General features: G+C 37.2%; 1 protein-coding gene and 1 non-coding gene across 2 annotated transcripts in view; one reads left to right on the plus strand and one right to left on the minus strand.

Annotated features, from left to right (window-relative positions):
* The window catches only part of LOC123870175, a 99,277-nt gene that overhangs the window by 59,911 nt on the left and 16,429 nt on the right, over window positions 1–22,937 (minus strand). The window lies entirely within an intron of this gene.
* Window positions 946–1,017, plus strand: Trnaq-cug. The gene has a single exon. It is a non-coding gene; the product is annotated as a tRNA-Gln (tRNA).

Genomic DNA, 22,937 nt, shown 5'->3' on the forward strand with positions numbered 1-22,937 from the left:
CTTTACTTTAACCTCATACGTGGGCCACATACGTCAGCAAGGCGTAAAAGGCCGCTCGGCTACTTCCCATACCAACACAAGTACCGGCAATTGCTTCACAAATACAACGAGAACCTGCTCACTTCTGGTTCAGTTCCGTGCCACAAAAAGAAAAAAGGAACCCTTGTAGGACCACTTCCTTGTCTGTCTGTCGCCTCTGTCAAGAAACCCTATAGAATATTTCCCCTTGACCTAATCATGAAATTTGGAAGGTAAGTTGGTCTTATAGCACAAGTAAAGGTAAATACCCGAAAACCGTGAATTTGTGGTTACTTGCATCACATTAAAAAACCGGCCAAGTGTGAGTCAGACTCGCGCACCGAGGGTTCCGTACTCGGATATTTTTCCGACATTATGCACGATAAATCAAAAAGTAATATGCATAAAAATAAATAAAAATCTGTTTTAGAATCTACAGGTAAAGCCCGTACATATGATATCCCACTTGGTATAGTTATCTTACTTTGAAAATTTAAACACATTTTAATTTATTTTTGTGTGGTTACATAGGCACAAATTCACGGTTTTCGGATTTTTCCCCTTATCTACCTTCCAAATTTCATGATTCTAGGTCAACAGGAAGTACCTTTTAGGTTTTCTTAACAGACACGATAGACGGACAGATGGACAGACAGCTGATGTATTATGTATAAATAACAAATTATTTTATTACAGACCGCTTATTGGACATTGGTTGGTTCTACATTGCTGCTTCACTGAGGGATATTAAAATCATTTTTCGTGGAAAACCTTGGATGGATTAAAAATAAATGTGGAGCTCGGTGGCTATCGTTCAGCGTTCAGCACGTCATAATTTATTTTAGAAAGTACTACATACCACACGAATATACAGCTACACGAACATACGCGCGCCATTTGATCAGTATTTTCGAACTTTATAACATCGGTTCCATGGTGTAACGGTTAGCACTCTGGACTCTGAATCCAGCGATCCGAGTTCAAATCTCGGTGGAACCTGAGTTTTTTTTATTTTTGTTTTTTTATTTTATTCTTCGTATAGAGACCTTACGCCTGCCCATAAATGTTTAATTTGCATTATTTTAACCATTTTTAACATGCTTTTATAAACTAGTTTTTTATCACGTAATTTTATTATATGTATAGGAAAGTATATGGCCTAAACTGTAAACCCTTCTCATTCTGACAGGAAACCCGTGCTCAGTAGTGTACTGGCGATGGGTTTCAGGTTACTCCGCTGGCATTTTAAACTGCACCCTTTTCACAATAGCATTTAAGTACCGGAGTGAGATCACGGTAATGCGCTAACTTTTAGTTGATTAAAAAAATTAAAAACACTGTGGGTCTTTTCTGAAAACATTTTTGTGAGTTTCTTTTATATGGTTTGGAACATTAAGGTCACGAAATGCATTACAAAATGGAAAAGACTATCACAAATTAAAACAATCTTGCATCAGCTGGACTTGGAAACATTTAGGTACTTGGGTACCTACTTATTTTCAAAGTGCATATTTTATTGGATGGACCGACAACAAGATGGACCGACGATATAAAGCGGCTGGCGGGAAATGGCTGGATGAGGTAGGCTGATGAGGACTGGGTGTGGTGGCACTCTACAGGAAAGGCCTATGTCCAACAGTGGAAATTCACAGGATGATGATTATGATGATATTTTATTTAACTGTACTAAAAGCAAATACTTAGGGCCGACATATTATACTAATAGAGAGGAGTGGAGTGAAGTTTTTGGATACATACCAGTGGCGAAATGTCCATGTAACCCGATTCCAATCGGCTTCCCTTTAAGAATTCGTATAATATAACGTAACAACTCACTACGTACTTAGTGACAAATGTAGGGCAAAAGTTCGATTATTATCATGCAGGCTACCAGAGTGAATGATGCTACCGTACCAAAGACGCCTAAAAATTTATAAGTGTCAGGGAAAATCTATCATCAATAGAAAATAGCTTCGATAACCCGTAACCATCCCGGCTTACTACTTAGCATTCCATCTCTTTCATTTCCCTGTGAAGCGAACTAAGTCTGTCTCACTCTACGGGTCGCCAATATGGAACCACCAATTAAAGTGGCCCCGGAACGAATACGAATTCGTCTCTCTGACAGGTCAGATAAATATGGTTCATAAGCCGATGCTCACCGGCTTATCGTACCTCCAAATTAAAAATTTATTTATACTACTATTTTAATATTTTGTTTTTAAGGGTGATTTAATACATTCGTTTACCTACGTGAAACATACATGCGTGCTTGAATTTAAAGTTTAGTGATTCTTTGATTTTGATATATAATAAATTGGGGTTAGTGATTTTTAATAACTACCTAATAAGTGTAAGTTAACGGTGATTTAGTTTCAGTTTGTTTAGTGTAGGTATGTGTTAAACTAAAGACTAAAATGATTATAGTTTTCAATTCCGTGTGGGTTATGGGTCGTATTTAATAAAGCAAGCAAGCATGGATGTATTTCACAGCTACATTAAAAGATTTTTTCAAAGCCACAGAGGTTTTCAAAATGTCAGTGCTTTTTATATTATTAATGGTAAAATTGGGTCTTTAAGCACCATAGAAACATCAGTGACGACGGTGCTGATATTCTGTTAGGTCAGAACTTTTTTTGCTCCGGCTTCCCTTTTTCAGATCTCCACCCTTCGCCACTGATACATACCTACCTAAACTCGGCTTAGATATGAACTATAATAACATAAGGTCGAAATTGGTATACTAAAAACAAGACAGGGATGCCATTTCCTGGATAAAATCCCAGAGGAAGAAGGTGGGCACCAAAATCTAAAGTTTGGTTAGATTGGGAAAAAAAATTAAAAATCTTCACTGCACTTCGGTACTGCGCCTATAAGTAAGTAAGTACTAGATATGTCTTAAGCTTTAGGGTCAGAATTATAAAAACCTTTTTGGGTTACATTAAGGATACATAAAACCGCGATTTTCTCATTACAAGTAAAACTATGTATTTATTCATTGTTTGTGTTCATGCATGCATTTGTTACATTTACTTTAAAGAACAAAAGCACACGTTTTCTTTGTGTGGAGTCGGATATTCGCGTGCTGTGGCAGAACACAAAGGTGAAATAATACGAAGGAAAAGAAAACGCTTTTGCACGAGAGCAGGGTTATTGCGCTACGCACGGCGCTACAAAAAGGTACGGACAGTCAGCTTTACTTTTTAAGCGACTTCAAAAAAAGGGGAGGTTATCAATTCAACTATATCTTTTTTTAACCGACTTGAAAAAATCAGGAGGTACTCAATTCGACTGTATGTTTTTTTGTATGTTTATTATACGATTTCTCCGCTAATTATTATGAATCAATTTTGGTGATTCTTTTTGACGTGACAACGTCTTATAATTCGATAGAGCCGGCTGCACGCACGAAAAAACATGACTCATGCGGCGTTACCTCGCTCTGAGGCGTTCCATGTAAGGCTTGAAGTGCAAGCGAGAGCGCGGAACGAGCGACAATGAAGCACAATCAGCCTTTGTTGTCACGTTCAACTATCGTCAGTAACCCGCTCTACAGACAACCAATTTTTTTGTTTGATAAATCATACTTTAGAGGTGGTTTCATATTTTGGTGAAGATCGAGAGGTGGTGAAACAGGCTTTTAATTTATTTAAGCTAGGTATTGAATGCAATCTCAGCTGATAGTAACTAAGGATGCACTGGAAAAAAATGGAACTTGGAAGTAGCGTAATTTTTAATTGCTATGCTTCCGGACTCCAGTGAATCTCTTTGACAGGTATCTAATTACGTACTATTCAGAGAAAAAACTTGAGAGAAAAAGCTAAAGTTCAAAAATTACAACTTACTGCACAGCTACCTACTCTTTTTTATTTTAAATATTAATTAGTAAATAGTTAATTATTAATTAACATTTTACTAGAAGGAATCAGGGTGAAAATTGTGTGGTGGAAATTGAAATATCTCAGATGGGGTTCAGGGTTTGGTCCCGCATCTCTGGAAACTTTCTGGAATTAGGTATATGTATTTTAACAAAGTATCACATGCTTTAAGGTGCCCACGCACTCGAACTGAACTGCAACTGAACTGCAGCTGAACTGCGCGTCGCGGCAGCGCGCTGCACGATATTCTCTCCAGCCGCGACGCGCGTACCGCGTAGCGCGGCACTGCCGCGCGTCGCGGCTGAAGAGAATATCGTGCAGCGCGCTGCCGCGACGCACAGTTCAGTTCGAGTGCGTGGACACATTTAACGGTGAAGAAAAACATCGTGAAGAAACCTTCATGCCTGAGAGTTCTCCATAATGTTCTCAAAGGTGTGTGAAGCCTGCCAATTAGTCCAATCTACAATTGGCCAGTGTGGTGGACTATGGATTAAACCCTTATTATTCTAAAAGAAGACCCATATTGATATGATGATAATGATGTGTACAAACGGATAAAATAGAAATAAAAAGATAGATTTTTCTTCTCATAAACTTTTATGAGTACTTTTAAGAATCGTCAAAAGAATCTACCACTGCACTGGACCTGAATATCTTCCCTATCGATAAAAACCAGCAAGAAACTGATGAACACATTACCACTGATTTGTGTCACGCTGTTGGGTAATATGGTTTCTGTAACACCAATCCATCACATCACACTAATATTATAAAAGCGAAAGTTTGTATGTGTGTGTGTGTGTGTGTGCGTTTGTGTGTGTGCGTGTGTGTGTGTGTGTGTGTATGTTTGTTACTCCTTCACGCAAAAACTACTGGACGGATTTGGCTGAAATTCGGAATGGAGATAGATATTATCCTGGATTAGCACATAGGCTAATTTTTATCCCGGAAAACCAAAGAGTTCCCACGGGATTTCGAAAAACCTAAATCCACGCGGACGAAGTCGCGGGCGTCAGCTAGTAAATTATACAGTCAAAACGAAAATATCGATATCTATCAAAAAACCTATATTAATTTACATAAAGGTTAGAAACAGTGCATGAGAAGTTAAGCAAGAGCAGGTCATAAATCTTCGATGCTAAACCACTTTGAAATGTGGCGATATTTCACGATTCACGCTAGTTTTCCGTCCCATTTCGTTCCAACTTCCAATAGTGCGGTGTGAATATCATTTATTACAGCTTATTTTGATATGTTTTCATAAGTTGCTGGCTATTATGCTGGCCAAATTCAGAATTGCAGTTTATACTCTCTACATATTCCTACTTATGAGCTATTAATTATTGTCTTTATAAAACAAAGACTATCGCTGGTATAAAAGCTTTTTACACGGCTGTCCAAAATAAGGAGTTTAATATTTTCAGGCTTCATGAATTGTATAGGAGTTTCTTTAATGGATAGACATACTTGAATAAATAGGGTGCATAGAGATGGTAATCATTCATCCAAAATGGGCTCTCATTAGCATGCTTACTTACGTCATTCCAAGTGACACTGGCTACAATTTTTTTTTTTTTGAAAAAAATACCAATATGGCGGCTAAATGGCGCTATTTTGTGTGATTTTTTTAATATTTAGTTCGTTTTTGGCGGGGCAGTAGTGTTTTTTAATGTTTTTAATCACGACTTGTATTAGTTTGTCTAGTTTCTATGTAGTAAGTACATTAAAAAAAGGTTTTATTTTACTTTCAACTTTTTTGTTTCTCAAATTCTGCAGTTAGTTATTTGTCTTTCGAAAAATCTAAATACTACGACGCCAGGGTTACTTCTCAAAATTGCTGTAGGTATGTTGTGTTTAATAATATGTCTTGGATCAATAAGAAAAAACTAATTTATTCATTCATTCAGATAGTCATCCGAATCAAACTTGCCTGCCTAACAGGATATCGAATTCATAGGGTTAGGTTAATAATAAACTAAAATGTAAGCCGTATCGAGAGGCCCAGAGCAATGCAGTAAAGTCTGAGAAGTGAAACGTGGCATTGCAGATATTTCAATAGCACTAGCACATGCAGTGAGCATCTGCACACTTATTTGCATTACTCTGAATTAAATAAACATTGGAGTTTCTCTACTCTCAAATCAGAAATGAGGGGATCCGTAGGGGAAGCAGAGTAACCGACATACGAGTAGTTCAGCGGATTGTGAAGCTGAAGTGGCATGGGCAGAGCACATAGGTCGAAAAACCATAACATTGGGGTCCCTAGGCTTATGGCAACCTCGCACTGGAAAACGCAGCGTTTAGAGGACCCCCCACTAGGACTAGGCGGACAGATGACATCAAACGAGCCGCAGGGAGCCGCTGTACCAAACCGCGACGTGTCTGTGTGAAAGTCGATACAAGAGACCTATGCCCTCTGATGATAATCGGTTGTCAATGATGATGATGTTGAAGAAATAAATTTCAATATACCCTAGTCTCTTCTCCTTGAATGTCTAGTTATAGCTACTACAGGATCATTATTACCATTTCAACCTATCGTTCGCCAGCCCACTATTGTACGCGACAGGTTGAGATGGCAACCGGGGTGGGGACGCCCTGCACACCGGCACAGCCACTCGCTGTTCCGCCGTGGGTGAGCGCGAGTGACGCGCGGGTGAGCGAGGGGTCCCCCTGCCTCATACCCCGATTGCAATCTCAACCTGTCGCGTTCTATAGGTACTTAGTAGGAATCTTCTCTCAGAATTAAACCACCACCACCCTCTCATTCTGTGAGACCCATGAGTACTGGCAGAGTGGGATAAATTCTGTTCATCGTGCAAGAGTTTTAACAAGTTATCCCTGACCCACTAGCTACAGTCGTGAAGTCTTTCTTTCTCTCTAACAACAAAGCCCATTAGAGACTAGAGTAGGTATGCATTTGTACATAATTATAGCGTAAAAGCAAAAAATACTCGTAAAACGTTATCTTTTAAAATCTGTGCGCTGTTTCCTCATTTTAATAAAAATAAAACATTTTTTTTAATGCCGTTGGTCCTACAGTTGCATTGCGTAGTGAAAGCTACGTAAATAAACGTAGTGAAATGTACGGTAGCGTAGTCTAATATTTTCGAATACTTATAATATACTACCTGGCGTATCTTAGAAATGAAAAACTTTTTTTTTTACATCCTGTACAGTACTAACTACTTATCTAAATATATAAAAAAAAGATTCCGACGAATTGAGAACCTCCTCCTTTTTTCGTAGTCGGTTAAAAAAGAAAAGCTGACTGACTGACTGATCTATCAACGCACAGCTCAAACTGCTGATCGGGTTGTTTGGCATGCAGATAGCTTTTATGATGTAGACATCCACTAAGAAAGAATTAATGAAAACTCAACCCTGAAGAGGGTGAAATAGAGGTTCGAAATTTGAGTAGTCCACTCGGACGAAGTCGTGGGCAAAAGCTAGTCTACTTATAAACATGAACAAAAAAACACCTGTAAAACTAATAGTGCATGAAAATTGACGCATTCATAAAAATAAAACCCACCACTATTATCAACAGTGCGTAGTTAACGTAGCACAGCGTAGCACGTAGCGAAGTATCGGAGCGTTACATGATGGTTACGTAGCATTTTATATAAAAACGGCCAAGTGTGAGTCGGACTCGCACACGAAGTGTTCCAAACCACCGTATAAGGGATAACACTTACATTTTTTTTTTATTTTCATGGTCGCCATTTTGTAATTTTTACTCTTTGTTGTTATAGCGGCAGTAGTAATACACATTCTGTGAAAATAAAACTCTCTACCTAGCACAGTTCACGAGATACAGACCGCTGACAGACAGACGGACGGGCGGACGAATGGACAGCATAGGCTTTTATTAGGATAAATGCGAAAATGATTGGTTTGTCATTCAATGATGCCTTAACGGAACAGCGAATTGACGTGTTTTTTTTTGCATGGATGTGGTTAAAGACCTAGGTTACTTTTTACCCCGGAAAATCAAAGGGTCTCCACGGGATTTTAGGAACCGAAATCCAGGCGGATGAAGTCGCGAGCATTAACTATAGTTCATCTATACTAATAAATAAAATTGGAGTGTCTGTCTGTAATTTCGAAATAGCTACCTCATATTAAGCTCATATGGTTATTTGAACGATACCATAACTGAATCACACGTTTTTAAAATTTTTGTCTGTCTGTCTGTCTGTCTGTCTGTCTGTCTGTCTGTCTGTTTGAAAAGGCTAATCTTTGGAACGGCTGAACCGATTTTGACGGGACTTTCACAGGCAAGTAAAGGATTGACCAGGGCGTAAAATAGGCTACTTTTTTAACCGACTTTCAAAAAGGGAGTTATGTTTTTCTACCTATGTACACCGAAATCTCCGAGGTTTCTGAACCGATTTGCGTCATTTCTTTTTTAATCGATAGAGGAACTTTGCGGCATTGTTTCATAAAAAATTTGGAGTTCAACTCCTCAATCCTGATGCTGCAGGGGATCTGACCAATCCACGCGGGCGAAGCTGCGGGCATCAGCTAGTACATATATAAAAATTGTGTGAATTTTAGTATAAAAATAAAATAGTCTCGTAATAAATGCAAGTCAAATGAAAGGGTAAAAAGCAATTAGTTGAAACGAAGTGATGAATGCAGTTTTCAGCTAAACTCGTGGCGAACGAATCTTTGGTCGGGTTAACTGCAACGTTTCAATCTACGCTAGCTTATTTTTAACCCCCGACCCAAAAAGAGGGGTGTTATAAGTTTGACGTGTGTATCTGTGTATCTGTGTATCTGTGTATCTGTGTGTCTGTGTATCTGTGTATCTGTGTATCTGTCTGTGGCCTCGTAGCGCCTAAACGAATGAACCGATTTTAATTTAGTTTTTTTTGTTTGAAAGGTGGCTTGATCGAGAGTGTTCTTAGCTATAATCCAAAAAAATTGGTTCAGCCGTTTGGAAGTTATCAGCTCTTTTCTGGTTTTCTTATTACTTTTATCCCAGGACCACCAGAGGTTACGTATTTTCTGACACAGGAAATATGTACGATTGAGTAGTGTTAGTAAGTACTAAAAAAGCATGCCTAGCCTACGTGCTAGCTTGCTTAGACGGCCAATTTTCAGGTATCTGATAATCAAGGTACATAAAAACATTACTTACCTCACGTAAATTCGCCAAACTGATTTTTACGTATATTTTAGGCAATATCCTTAAAAATATGTCGCCAATACTCCCAGACACTTCCCGCGTCGGCCGTATTGCTTTGCAGACGCTTTAAAGCTCCCAAAATAAGTAATTACTTAACTGCACGTAAATTCTGATGCTCCATTTTTATATATGTCCACCAGACAACTATTTTAAAACCTTTTACAAGAAGACAGACCGATCCAGAGGGCCAATCATCCCCTAAATTCAATTTTAATGCCTCTGTGGGTTTGAACGCGAGGGCATCATTATCTACGCGCATGAGACTGAGTAAGACATGTATTAGGATATATTGACTTCTCTCTCACTCTCTTATAGTTTACTTATGTCAATTAATTATTAATATTAAAAAAAATCTGCTAAAAATTAAAAAATTGGAGAATTTACGTGAGGTAAGTAATGTTTTTATGTACCTTGATTACCTGATACCTGAAAATTGGCCATCTAAGCAAGCTAGCAGGTCTGTAGGCATGCGTTCTTAGTACACAGTAACACTACTCAATCGTCCACATTTCGTTCGTCAGAAAATACGTGACGGCTGGTGGCCCTGGGATCTTTCACTATTGTAACAGAGGTTCATAATATTATGTCAATTGGCAAATGTCAAGTTGTCAAGATGGACGTTGCCTAGGTACATAATTATTTATCTGAAAATAATGTTTTGGAAAACTCCGATACTTTGGATCGTAGGCGCGGAGTTTCTAATTTATAAAATATTATAATCACAGTTAAACGAGAAAACATCAATTCAATTATAATATCCAACAGTCAACCAAAGGCCACGAACAATCAACCCAAACCCAAACCATAGTCAAACTATTTTTAGGGTTCAGTAGGTATCTGTAGAAAAAAAAAAGATGTTGTAGGTAGCCTCGACTGTTGTAGTCGCGTAGGTGTGCATGGCACCATTAAATATCGTAGGAGGCGATGACCCTCCGCGCAGCTGAGGTTCCCGCATCGTAGTCGCTTTGTCGCTCAAGTTTGGATGATGCATTAGGCGCACCTTCTTTTTATTTTATCTGCTTGAACTCAGCTTATTTACTTTGACAAAATACGTTTAAAATTCATCATCATCAGGATCAACCCATCGCCGGCTCACTACTGAGCACAAGTCTCCTCTTAGAATGGAAAGCTACCACACTGGCCAAGCACGTATTGGCACACCTAACGCACCTTTGAGGGAGCATTATGGCCAACTCTCAAGCATGCAGGTTTCCTGACGGTGTTTTCCTTCACCACTTCGTTGTCTGTCTGTGTGTCATCTTTCAAGAGAATCAAAACTTATAAATTGGGTACCTCCCGTTTACGTAGAATCATGAAAGGCAGGTAGCAATATCTTATAGCCCAAGCACTCTACTCCTGTGGCCCAAGTAAAGAGAAAAATCCGACAACTGAATTGTCATTACATAAAAAAAAACTTGTACGGAACTCTGCATGTGTGAGGCAGACTCGCACTTGACCGGTTTTTGAAAGTTATGTCAAATAAAAATTTGACATGCAATAACAAACAAAATGAAATACAAGCCACTTTATTCCTTATTTCATCGGGTGAAAGTCGATTTCAATTTAATCGTAGGTATATCTTGAAAAGCGAACTATAATACGACTACGTAAAATGGGTACATTTTTAAAGCAACGACATGTTAGAAACAGATATTTCGTTTTGGTCGTGTTAAACTATGTGAGTCATTCAGATAATTCTTGATTTAGTGATGTTCGGTCAAAAACATTTCATGGAACGTATAATTAACATAACATTGATGTTACTTTTGAAGAGATATTAGCTGCCTTATTGGATTTATATTATTATAGAAATTGGGTTTTAAAATGGCACAAATAAACGGTAATTTATGAATAAAGTTTAAAAAGCGTGAAATAAAAATTAAATTAAAAATTTAAAAAACCCCCGACACATAAACCTCTAAAAAGTAAAAAAATAATAGGTAAATATGTATGGGCCCTTTAAGAATAGTATAAATAGTAAAGTTTTATCCAAGCGCTCGTTGCGTCGGGGGACCGCTAAAGACTATTCTTTCTACAACAGATGACTTTCATAGTTTATCATAGGTAGCGGTCCCCTGGCGCAACGAGCGCTTGGATAAAACTTTACTATTTATACTATTCTTAAAGGGCCCATACATATTTACCTATTATTTTTTTACTTTTTAGAGGTTTATGTGTCGGGGGTTTTTTAAATTTTTAATTTAATTTTTTTATTACTTTTAAAGCTAGCTTAGCTTAAACTTAACTGACAAGAACAAAATGTAGTTCCAATTTAATTAGACCGTGGAATCAGGAAGTACTAATTTAGGTACCTACTTAGTTTTTAGTATTTTTTTTTCTCTCTCGTCTGGCTTTACAAAGATTAACCAATGTCAAGTTTGTAGTTATTTGTAACAAGTTAATTAAACTATACAAGTATGGACCCCGTCTGTGCCGGCGCTCGCCGACATACGCACGGCAACCCCTTAGAGCGCTTTCCAGTCAGTTTTAACAAAAAAAAAAAACATTCCAATAAGGCAGAGCACGCCCGCCAGCCAACACCAACACAGACGAAGATATACTAAACTTTGTATCTACCTAATTGTATCTAATGGGTATCTATATTATTGTAATTTAATCTGTCTGCTGTCAATAATGTATCTTTCTCGCTCACATAATATGTATATCTCTCTCTGTCTCTCTCTCTGTGTTCGAACCTGGAATAAACAGAACGTTTGTAAAAGTCCTCTGCGTTTTAATAATATCCTAGTTAACTCCAAAGTCAAAATCCACGTGAAGCAATAAATAATGGTCGGTGAGTCTTCCCAAATCTACAGTAGCTGAGGGCGTCCAGAAATACCTGCAAATCCCTAACACTTAGTACAAGTACCTACTACCTAGTACTAAATAGGTACTTAATAATATTATGAATTGGGCACTATACTTACCTATTATTTTCAGTTGGGAAAGGTCTCTTCGTAGTGCACTCCAAAAAATGTAGTTTGGGTCTCATTTGAATACTAACCACTGAAATGTGGATACCTCCTAGCAACTAATAATATCCATGTCTGTGGTTTTCCAGGTTTCCCTTACAATACTCGGTTTCAAAGTTTCGGTCGGCAATAGCAGGTCCAGTCTAAATTGTCCAGTGTAATTAATATAGGTCAGTGGTCGTCAACCAATTGCACATTTTCGTATTGTCATTGCTTTACAAGTAGGCAAGCTTTCAGTTCTCTCATTTAATACCAGTAGGTGGATAATATATTTGAGTACGCCTGTAGGATTCATTAAAAACATGGCAGTAATCTTGTGCACTTATAATGTCTTTGTGATATACGGCTGCTCACCATTAAACATTCAACAGCTGGGCTCGCGACCTGGGACCCCATTCAGCATTATACTAGTACTAGTATAGACTGCATGGCAAACTGACTCGTAAAACTGTGCTAATAGGCATGTATCACTATTGTCAGGTAGGTATATGGATGGGTACTAGTACCCATAACATTATTGCGAAAGTATGTTTGTATACTGGTTTGTTGTTTGCCTTTCAGTCTTGTCGGAACGGACCGACGTGATTTTTGCATGCGTATAGTTGAAGACCTAGATAGTAACATTGTTATAGTGAAAATTTCAACTCTCTATCTATTACCACTTGCGAGATACCATCCGCTGACAGACAGACCGAACAACCGGAGTGGACGGACGGACAGCGGAGGCCCATTAGGATAAATGAGAAAATGTGTTTGTTCATTGGTTTGTCATTCAATTATGCTGCAACGGAGCAACACATCGAAGTGTTTTTTTTACACCTAGGTTGGAAAATCAAAGAGTTCCCACGGGAATTTTAACAACCTAAATCCACGAGGACGAAGCGAAGACGCAAGCATCAACTAGTTTTCAATAATGTTACCTATACTTATTAATTTTAAAAAAACCCACAGAACAACTTTTGCACTGTAAAATATAGTACAAGAACGAAAATGCGTGCCTTACTTATTTCGCCAGCAAAACAATCACAATTTGGGCTATAATATTAAATAATTTACTCAGTATTTACAAAGACACGAACAGCAAGTCTGTATTACGAAACTTATGATTATACTTACTAGCTAATACCCGCGACTCCATCCACTTGTATTTAGACAGTAAAATTCCCTTCAGAACCTTTTGATTTTCTAAAAAGCCTATGCACTCCCAGCACGGCGGGATGATTAGTTAATTCAGTGTCTGAAACTGTTTCAGTTTCATGGATATATCCATGCAAAAAATCACGTCGTTCCGTTACTCTGTTGCAGAGTGATTGAAGGACAAATCAATAAACTAACAAACCAACAAACAAATCCACTTTCGCATGTTATGGGCAGTGATTTTTATTCATAGATATGTTTTTATCCCACTAGGCGCAAGCCGGGACTGGTCTAAGATAAATGAGTGTGCATTGTAGAATCAGCGTCTTCTGGTCTCCTGAGTATGCTCCGGATGTTGAAGTGAAACTTGCGTATAATTTGATTTAGAGACCGTGTGTGTGTGTTTTGTGTGTGGTGTTACGTGAGTGGGACTTTTGCTTGCTTGGTTACTTGATTTTCCTGCAAGTATAGTAGCGGGTGAGTTGATCGCAAAGGAACCAAAGTGCGATATTTATGTTAATTATTGTGAATGTAAATTCAGCTATAAAGGCTTTATTTATTTATTTAACCGACTTCCAAAAAAGGAGGAGGTTCTCAATTCGTCGGGATCTTTTTTTTTTTTTTTTTTTTTTTTTTTTTTTTTTTTTTTTAATGTATGTTCCCCGATTACTCAAAGACCCCTGGACCGATTTGGAAAATTTTTTTTTTGTTTGAAAGGGTATACTGTGCAAGTGGTCCCATATAAATTTGGTGAAGATCTGATGAATATCTTCGGAGATGGAGAACAGAACTCCTCAATGGATAGGAGCAAATTGCTCGCGATCAGTGTAATAGCTTAGTAAACAGTAGGGTTTTAACTGGGCACAGCATATTATAGTACAGTAGGGCCACTAAAAATTGTGAAATAAAAAATTTTCAAAAGAAAAATAAAACCGACTTCAAAAACGACAAACACTAAAAAGTAAAAAATAACTTTTGTTTAGCTACACGTGTAATGCACCTAGGTATGAAGTCGGGCGAGCTTCACTCTTGGATTTCTAATTTTGTTTTAATATGCTCGCTCGACTTCATACCTAGGTGCATTACACGTGTAGCTAAACAAAAGTTATTTTTTACTTTTTAGTGTTTGTCGTTTTTGAAGTCGGTTTTATTTTTCTTTTGAAAATTTTTATTTAAAGTAGCGGGTGGATGGGTGGTACCTATATAAAGTGCATACTGCACCGTGTACTCACAGATTTATCTGGTTTAGTTTGAACTAGGTGAAGTCATGGCTACGAAACATAAGAGAATAAAGACAGTCGGAGAGCTATAACTAGCTAGCCATTGACAAGAAGTTTAGAAAACTGACTTCTGACCTTACAAGTGTAAATTAAAAATTTATAACAACCCTGACAAGTGAAGGTTACAGTAACTAGAAAAGAGCTGATAACTTTCACACGGCTGAACCGATTTTCTTGGATTATAGCTAACTCTCGATCAAGCCACCTTTCAAACAAAAAAAAATTTAATTAAAATCGGTTCATTCGTTTAGGAATTACGATGCCACAGACAGATACACAGATACACACGTCAAACTTATAACACCCCTCTTTTTGGGTCGGGGGTTAAAAGATACATTAAGGAGAAGAAGAAAAATCTCGTTCCCACAAGGTTCCCACGTAATTTTTTTGTATTAAGTAGGTATGGATTTAAGCTTTTTCTTGTGTCAATGAAAAATTATTTGGATAATTATTATGAATGCAATTATCGCGTTAATCGCGTCGAAGTTTTGTAATAGGGTTGATGTAAACCCGGCTGGGGGCTTGTTTAACGACGGGTACCGCGTGGCACTGCTGTTATGAAGACGGCTATCACATAAATTGCGATTCAATTCCATTCAACGTCATTGAATATTATGTTAGTCGTAACGGGCCGTAGCAATCTGATTTGCTATCTACATTTGAGAAGCTAAATACGATTCATAAAAGGCCGGAACGGTTAGGTAAGCTAGATACGTGTAATTAAGCCTCAATCACACTAATATTATAAAAGCGAAAGTTTGTATGTGTGTGTGTGTGTGTATGTTTGTTACTCTTTCACGCAAAAACTACTGGACGGATTTGGCTGAAATTTGGAATGGAGATAGATAATATCCTGGATTAGCACATAGGCTACTTTTTATCCCAGAAAATCAAAGAGTTCCCACGGGATTTCGAAAAACCTAAATCCACGCGGGCGTAGTCGCGGGCATCGGCTAGTAGTTTGTATGAATTAAACACATTCATCCAAGAGTATGACATGTTTTCTGAATCGTCCTGTAAAGAAGTCTCTGACTCTATGTTGACTATGACTTCCGGGTGATGGACTGACATGACACATAAAGGCATGCAAAAGAGAAAAATTATCAATTTTTAACCCCCGACCCAAAAAGAGGGGTGTTATAAGTTTAACGTGTGTATCTGTGTATCTATCTGTGGCCTCGTAGCTCCTAAACTAATGAACCGATTTTAATTTAGTTTTTTTTTTATTTGAAAGGTGGCTTGATCGAGAGTGTTCTTAGCTATAATCCAATAAAATCGGTTCAGCCGTTTGAAAGTTATCAGCTCTTTTCTAGTTACTGTAACCTTCACTTGTCGGGGGTGTTATATATTTTTAATTTATCTTTCATCTTCTTTCAGTATTGTTTCTTTATCTTTCATTAAAATATTTAGTGCAACTGTTTACTTCTGAAGTAAGAAGATCCAGTTTCTTTTACAATATCTCGAACAAAATAAATAAATAAAGAGCAACTTTGCATCCATAAACTATTTTCTTTGGCTATTTTGCTTCGAGTTTTATGCTAAGCTTATTTACGTACGTATTTTTATGGCGTGCTTATTTTTATTGTTCGCTGGATCTGTGCTTTGAAAGTTCGTATGAAATAAAAAACCTTCAACCGATTTCTTTATATACAGGTCTCTATCTATATCCATGCGAAAATTACGTTGATCATTGATCCGTTGCTCTTGCGACGACGTGTTTGAAGGACAAAGAAACATACTTTGTGGTGGTTATTTACATTTTTTAACCCCCGACCCAAAAAGAGGGGTGTTATAAGTTTGACGTGTGTATCTGTGTGTCTGTGTATCTGTGTATCTGTCTGTGGTATCGTAGCGCCTAAACTAATGAACCGATTTTAATTTAGTATTTTTTGTTTAAAAGGTGGCTTAATCGAGAGTGTTCTTAGCTATAATCCAACAAAATCGGTTCAGCCGTTTAAAAGTTATCAGCTCTTTTCTAGTTACTGTAACCTTCACTGGTCGGGGGTATTATAATTTTTTTATTTACACTTGTAAATTATAATTATGTAATTACAAAGGAATTCATCATGAAGAAATCTGTATGGTCTCCATAATGTTCTCAAAGGTGTGTGAAGTCCGCAAATTCGCATTTGACCACCGCACTGTGGCAGACTGCCCTCCTCATTCTGACAGAATGTTAGTGCTCGGGTTCGCAGTGGGTTGATAATAGTAATATTATGATGATTTCTTCCGTCAAAAATAGAAATGGTTGGAGGAAATTTGTCAAATTACTAGGTGCTTTACTGTTTCTTTTTGTGTACGTCTGCATTACATTAAAGTATTTACGTAGTAAAATATACTTATCTTCAATATTTTCGTATTCTGGAGGAAATTTGTTAAACTTACTTTTACTAGGTGCTTTACTGTTTTTGTTTTGTGTACGTCTGCATTAAAGTATTAAGTAAAATATATCTTCAATATTTTTCCGTAATTTTGCTGGAACTCTTAAATCGATTGGTTCGGATTTTGAACTTAGTTACCCCCTGAATCAAAAGAAAATCAGGCAGGCAAAATACATTACTCATTGTTAAACTTCAATAACAGTCTAAAACCCCCAAAAAATGTTCCCAAAACCAAATCCAATCACGCGGTTTCAAAAAAAAAAAACAGTGCGTTTTGTTTTTTTGCCGCACTCTCGTGCAAACAAATCGTTTTGTAAATGCAGTTAGTTCCACAGCATCGCGACCTGAATTGGGTTTGTACTGGCCATTTATATTGCGAAACTATAAATGAATAACAATTTTTGACAGCAATCAGATAGACAGACACACACTTTTGTATTTATAATATTGGTATGGAAGCATGGGTTCCACTTCAATAACAATAAGCACTTTATATTCACATTAAAAAAAAACCAAAAACTGTTCCCAAAATCAAATCCAATCACGCGGTATCATATAAAATACTGCGTTTTGTTTTTGCCGCACTCTCGTACAAACAGATCGTTTTGTAAATGCAGTGCTACAGCAACGTGACCTGAATTGGGGCTGTGTCGGCAATTTACATTGCGAAACAATAAATAACTTTTAACTTAAAACAATTTATACTAATGTTAAAAAAAATGCATGCTTATAATAACGTTATTTAGTAGAGATGATGACCACGACTTTGTCCACGTGGATTTAGGTTTTGAAAATCCCGTAAGAAGTCTTGGATTTTTGGGAATAAAAAGTCTATGTCCTTCCCCGACATGCAAGCTATATCTCTGTATCAAATTTCGTCAAAATCTGTTAAACGGATGGGTCGTAAAATTCTAGTAAACAGACAAACAGAGAAACACACTTTGGAATATATAATATTGAAGTGATGGACAGAACCTTAGTGCATGTAAATAATATTATTTTAGCAAATGACGTGCGAGGCAGCAAAGCGTATGTACAGGTGGTCCGTAGTAACAGAAGTCGTAGAAATAATCCTTAAATAGTATTTAGATATAGTTTTAAGTATTACAGTAATATAGTCTAGACCTACGAGAACCACATAGTCGCATTAGTGACCCAACTCTCTAAATAAGAATAAATAAAATAAAAATATTAGTTTTTGGGGATAAAAAGTCTATGTCCTTCCCCGAGATGCAAGCTATATCTCTGTATCGAATTTCGACAAGATCTGCTAAACAGATGGGCCGTAAAATGCTACCAAACAGACAGACATATAGACACACTTTTGAACTTATAACTTATTATATTAGTATGGAAGCATGGATTCAACTTCAATAACAATAAGCACTCTATATTCACATTTCAACAAAACGCCAAAAACTGTTCCCAAAACCAAATCCAATCACGCGGTTTCAAAACAAAACACTGCGTTTTGTTTTTCCGCACTCTCGTACAAACAGATCGTTTTGTAAATGCAGAGCGACGTGACCTGAATTGGGACTGTGTCAGTCATTTACATTGCAAAACAATAAATAATTAACAATTTATATCACTTATAATTGTTGAAAAATTAAAATGTGCGCCCACATTTATTTATGAGATAGATTGCATCAACGACGGACATAGACTATTTCCAGGTAAAATAATAATTGACGGTCTTTTGACGGTTAATTACCAACGCACATCATCCAAGGCAAGTTAGTTTAACCCTTAGTTAAACTTTTTGTGATGAAACCATAATATAACACACAACCTTAAACGGAAAGCTGGAAGAAATCTCTGTTTACAGAGAAGCATTTTCAATGTAACTTAATTTATTAACCCCCAACCATCGATGCCCCCAACCCAAAAAGAGAGGTGCTCTAAGCTCCTAAACTAATGAACCAATTTTAATTTAGTTTGTTTTGGTTTGAAAGATGGCTTGATCGAGTGTTCTTAGCTACAATCCAAGAAAATCAGTTCAGCCGTTTGAAAGTTATCAGCTCTTTTCTAGTTACTGTAACCTTCACTTGTCGGGGGTGTTATAAATTTTACACTTGTTATTACTTTGTAACTACAATTTTGCCTATACATGAAAAATAAAAGAAAATAATATGTATATTTTAAAATAAACAGCAAACTACTGAGCACGGGTCTTCAGCCTTCTCTCAGAATGACTTTATTCTGATTGCTAACCTTTTTTTTTATTGCACGGTAAGTGTGATTAACTTTGTACGGACGGAATGGTCGCTGTACTGGTTTATTCAGGTAACATTTAGGTACGGCAGCTCGCGATGCGGCAGTCCCGGTTCGTCTGCATTTTTAATACGATGCATTCGCCGCGATTCTTCTTCAGTAAAACACCCCACTGCGCCCAGTGTTGAATAGATAGGCATGATTACATCACCGGAAAAGTGTTCAAAAGATACCTACTCGGCCTTCGTACCTGTAAACTTAGATTAAAGATTGATCTCCGCTTCGCTACAACCAGCGGAGATCAATTCCGAGCGGAGATCGATTGCCGAGAGGAGATCTATAGAGCGCACTAGAGATCCATAGTCTTTACTTAGACTTAAGACACTGTTAAAACGAGACAGCGTTATAGCGCTGGCATAAATCGGTCTCGTTTTAACTGAAACTTAAGAGGGCTCTCTCCGTCACTCGTTTCCACTCGTTTCATACAATCGTAGTTCCAATTTCATTCATTTGAATATTAAGCAACCAAAGTCCATAAAATTTTGCAGACATATTCTAGAAACTAATATCTGTGTCTGTGGTGTTTTAGATTTTTCTAAAAATATCTTAGAGCCCTGTTAAGTCTAAGCAAAGATATATTCATAGATATAAAGCTATAGATTGATTTCTACCTTAGTCTAAGCCAGTAAAGATATTTGCGTGAAAGAGTAACAAACATACACACATACATACAAACTTTTGCCTTTATATTAGTGTGATAGTGTGATGAAACACCGCATCTAGTGCATCGTTTATATATGGCTGGGCCAACTGCAGTTAGCCGCAGCCGAAAAATTAAAAATTCCCAATGTTTTCTCGTTTCGATTGCGAATACAGCCTCAATTCACATCACGATCCGGATGCCAGAGCCTTCACAAACGATCTGTGCTTACTGTATCAGGCTTGTTTCAGAATTCGCTTACCTATTGCCAAAAATTTCAGAGGTTAATTCGTACAGCCATATAACTCTGCTTTGCAGAAAATAACCTGACGTTTCTTATTTAGATTTTTATTTTATTTTTTACTAATGATGCCCGCAGCTTTGTCCGCGTCTACCAGGATGAAAGCTTAACTCTGTACCAAATTTTATCAAACTCGGTTAAACAGATGGGCCGTGAAAAGTCATTTTTACTACCGCTATGACAACTAGTTAAGAGGATCATTGTCAACGATCCCCCGTCGATTTCCTACGTATGATATTATTGTTCTCATCTCTATCTGCCCTGGTTCGTGTATTCTCGGTTCCTAGATCGGTGCATTTGTGATAACCAATTCTAATTGCTGTGATTGGCTGAATTTACCATGTTCTTGCTGCGACAGTGAGTTTGAGCCACTAGCGGAACAATGTTAGCCGGTCAGAAATGATTGCAATTAGTCAACCTGTATGACGTCCGTGTTCTGTTTTTGATTACAAAAAAGAAAAAATTGTTGTTGCAATCATCAATTTTAGCAAATAGTGAAAGAGAGTCGACCAATCAGAGGTCACAACTACCGTCACACTTTCTGTGAAACTATGGCAGTAGGCTTACCGAGTAATGAAAACAATTTTTCATTCTGTAATGTCATGTGGCAAGTAGGGTTGCCACCTGCCTCTTTTTGATTTACAGGCTACCACCATCAAAAATACGGGGTTTAGATTTGAAGAAATTTAAAAATTTGAAGTATTTGAAGAAATAGGCGGTGGTTCTCTCTGAAATGCATGGAAAGCCTATTTAGATATTTCAGTTTATTTGTAAGTTTTGTATTTTTTCTCTGTATGTTGCCGTGTCTTGATTGGTGAACTGTGTTTGCAATGTGATTTTAAATAAAAGATTTATTTATTTAAATAGCTTTTAAAAACTCTAGTTTTGTAAAGCAAAATGTTATACATTTCATGCATACAATCTTTGCATTTTAACTTAAATTTACATTTAACTTGTAATTCCACCTTCACAGTATCAATACTATGGCCGTAGCCAGGAATCGATTTCGGGAGAGGTTTTATCAGGGCCGGAACTGAATCCTGTCATGAGGAAAATAACATTCGCTCAACTTTATGGGCTAATTACCTGGTTAGTGGAATTTCGCCTTTCAATTTGACAGTGAGATAAAATACAACAATAAAAAAGCGCGAGCGCAGTGAGCGTAAGTGTTTTTGGTTCAATTACAGAAAGAATTAAAGTGAAAGGGAAACGAGTTTAGCCATAGCAAGATTTTATTTTTAAAGCTCCCTATCCATACTAATATTACAAATACGACAGTATATCTATTTGCCTATCTATTTGTTACCCTTTCACGGCCCATCTTCTTTACCAAAATTTTGGTACTTACTATTCAGAGGTAACTTGCATCCCAGACATAAACTTTTTAGCCCGGAAAATCCCCCACGGAATTTTTAAAACTCTAAATTCATGCAAACGAAATTGCGGGGCTTACACCAAGTAATAGAAATTCAAAGCGCGAGTGAAGTGAGCGCGAAATGTTTGATATATTTCCAAAAAAAAATTGGTAAGCAAATGCAAGAAATAGTGTAAATATTATTTTAGGCTTAGGTTTTTGACGGCTTCCCAGGCGCAGTCGCCATTTCTAAATTTCTGGTCTGGTGGGAGGCTTCGGTCATGGCTAGTTATATGGTTAGTATGGCCCTAACGGCCAAGAAATTAGACTGCATCATCACTTACCACTAGAAAAGATTAAAGTCACGGGCTAACTTGTATAAAAAAAGGCTAACATCCTCAAACCAAGCCCCGCCGCCTTGGCTACGACCATGATCAATATCGAGTGGGTTTCGGCTACGCATTGCCGCAAAAGGAAAATATTCTTTCTACTGGACATAACGTCAGTGTTCGGTTTCGCCAGCCAAGTGCGAGTCAGACTCACGCACGAGGGTTCCGATTCGGGTATTTTTTTCGACATTTTACACGAGAAATCAAAAACTGTTATGCATTAAAAAAAATATGCATAAAAATAAATAAAAATCTGTTTTAGAATGAACAGGTAAAGCCCTTTCATATGATAACCCACTTGATATATGTAGTTATCTTACTTTGAAAATTGAAAATACTAATATTTGTTCATGAACACATGACAGACGGATAGAAGGACAGATGGACAGACGGACAGACGGAAAGACAGACAGACTGATAGACAACGAAGTGATCCTATAAGAGTTCTTTTTGCTTTTGAGTTACGGAACCCTAAAAATATTTAGTTTTATTTGCCCCGTATTTTATTTTCATAATTACCGGTTTCTCTATCCTGACATACGGGGTAACCAGTAAAATACGGGGCCTCTGGCAACCCTATTCGGAAAACACTGTCACATTCAAGTTAATGTCAAATATTTTGTTTTCAATTACAGAAAGCTGCATCAATCATTATTACAATATTTTCTTTGTTGTGATTGGCTGAATTTTTGAGTTTCAGCCAATAAACAGACTGTTTGCCAATTAAACGTCATAACAATATAAATGCCAGAAAGTTTAACCAAATAAAACAAACTTAATGAGAACCTAGTGAGAATGCAAACGGCACACAATTTATAATACATATTATGTTAGTCGTATATAATAGATATTATAGTAGTCGTTCACTTTGGTAATAGTCAGATTGTCATCAGTAAAATTGATATTGGTCGATGTATCGTAAATTATTGTTTCGGTGACAAATATTTTTATTATCTATTTATCTTTGAACAGAATGGAATAGAATGAAATGGAATGGAATACAATGATAAATTTTTATTCCTGTAAACTTTTAGGTAAACTTCAAAGTGTTTTTGGATGGTCAGAAAAATTTACCACTGGTTCGGAATGCCGTTCCTACGTTTTCTAGGGTTTCGTACC

The sequence above is a fragment of the Maniola jurtina genome, chromosome 12 (genome assembly GCF_905333055.1).
Source record: "Maniola jurtina chromosome 12, ilManJurt1.1, whole genome shotgun sequence".
Classification (NCBI taxonomy): Eukaryota; Metazoa; Arthropoda; class Insecta; order Lepidoptera; family Nymphalidae; genus Maniola; species Maniola jurtina.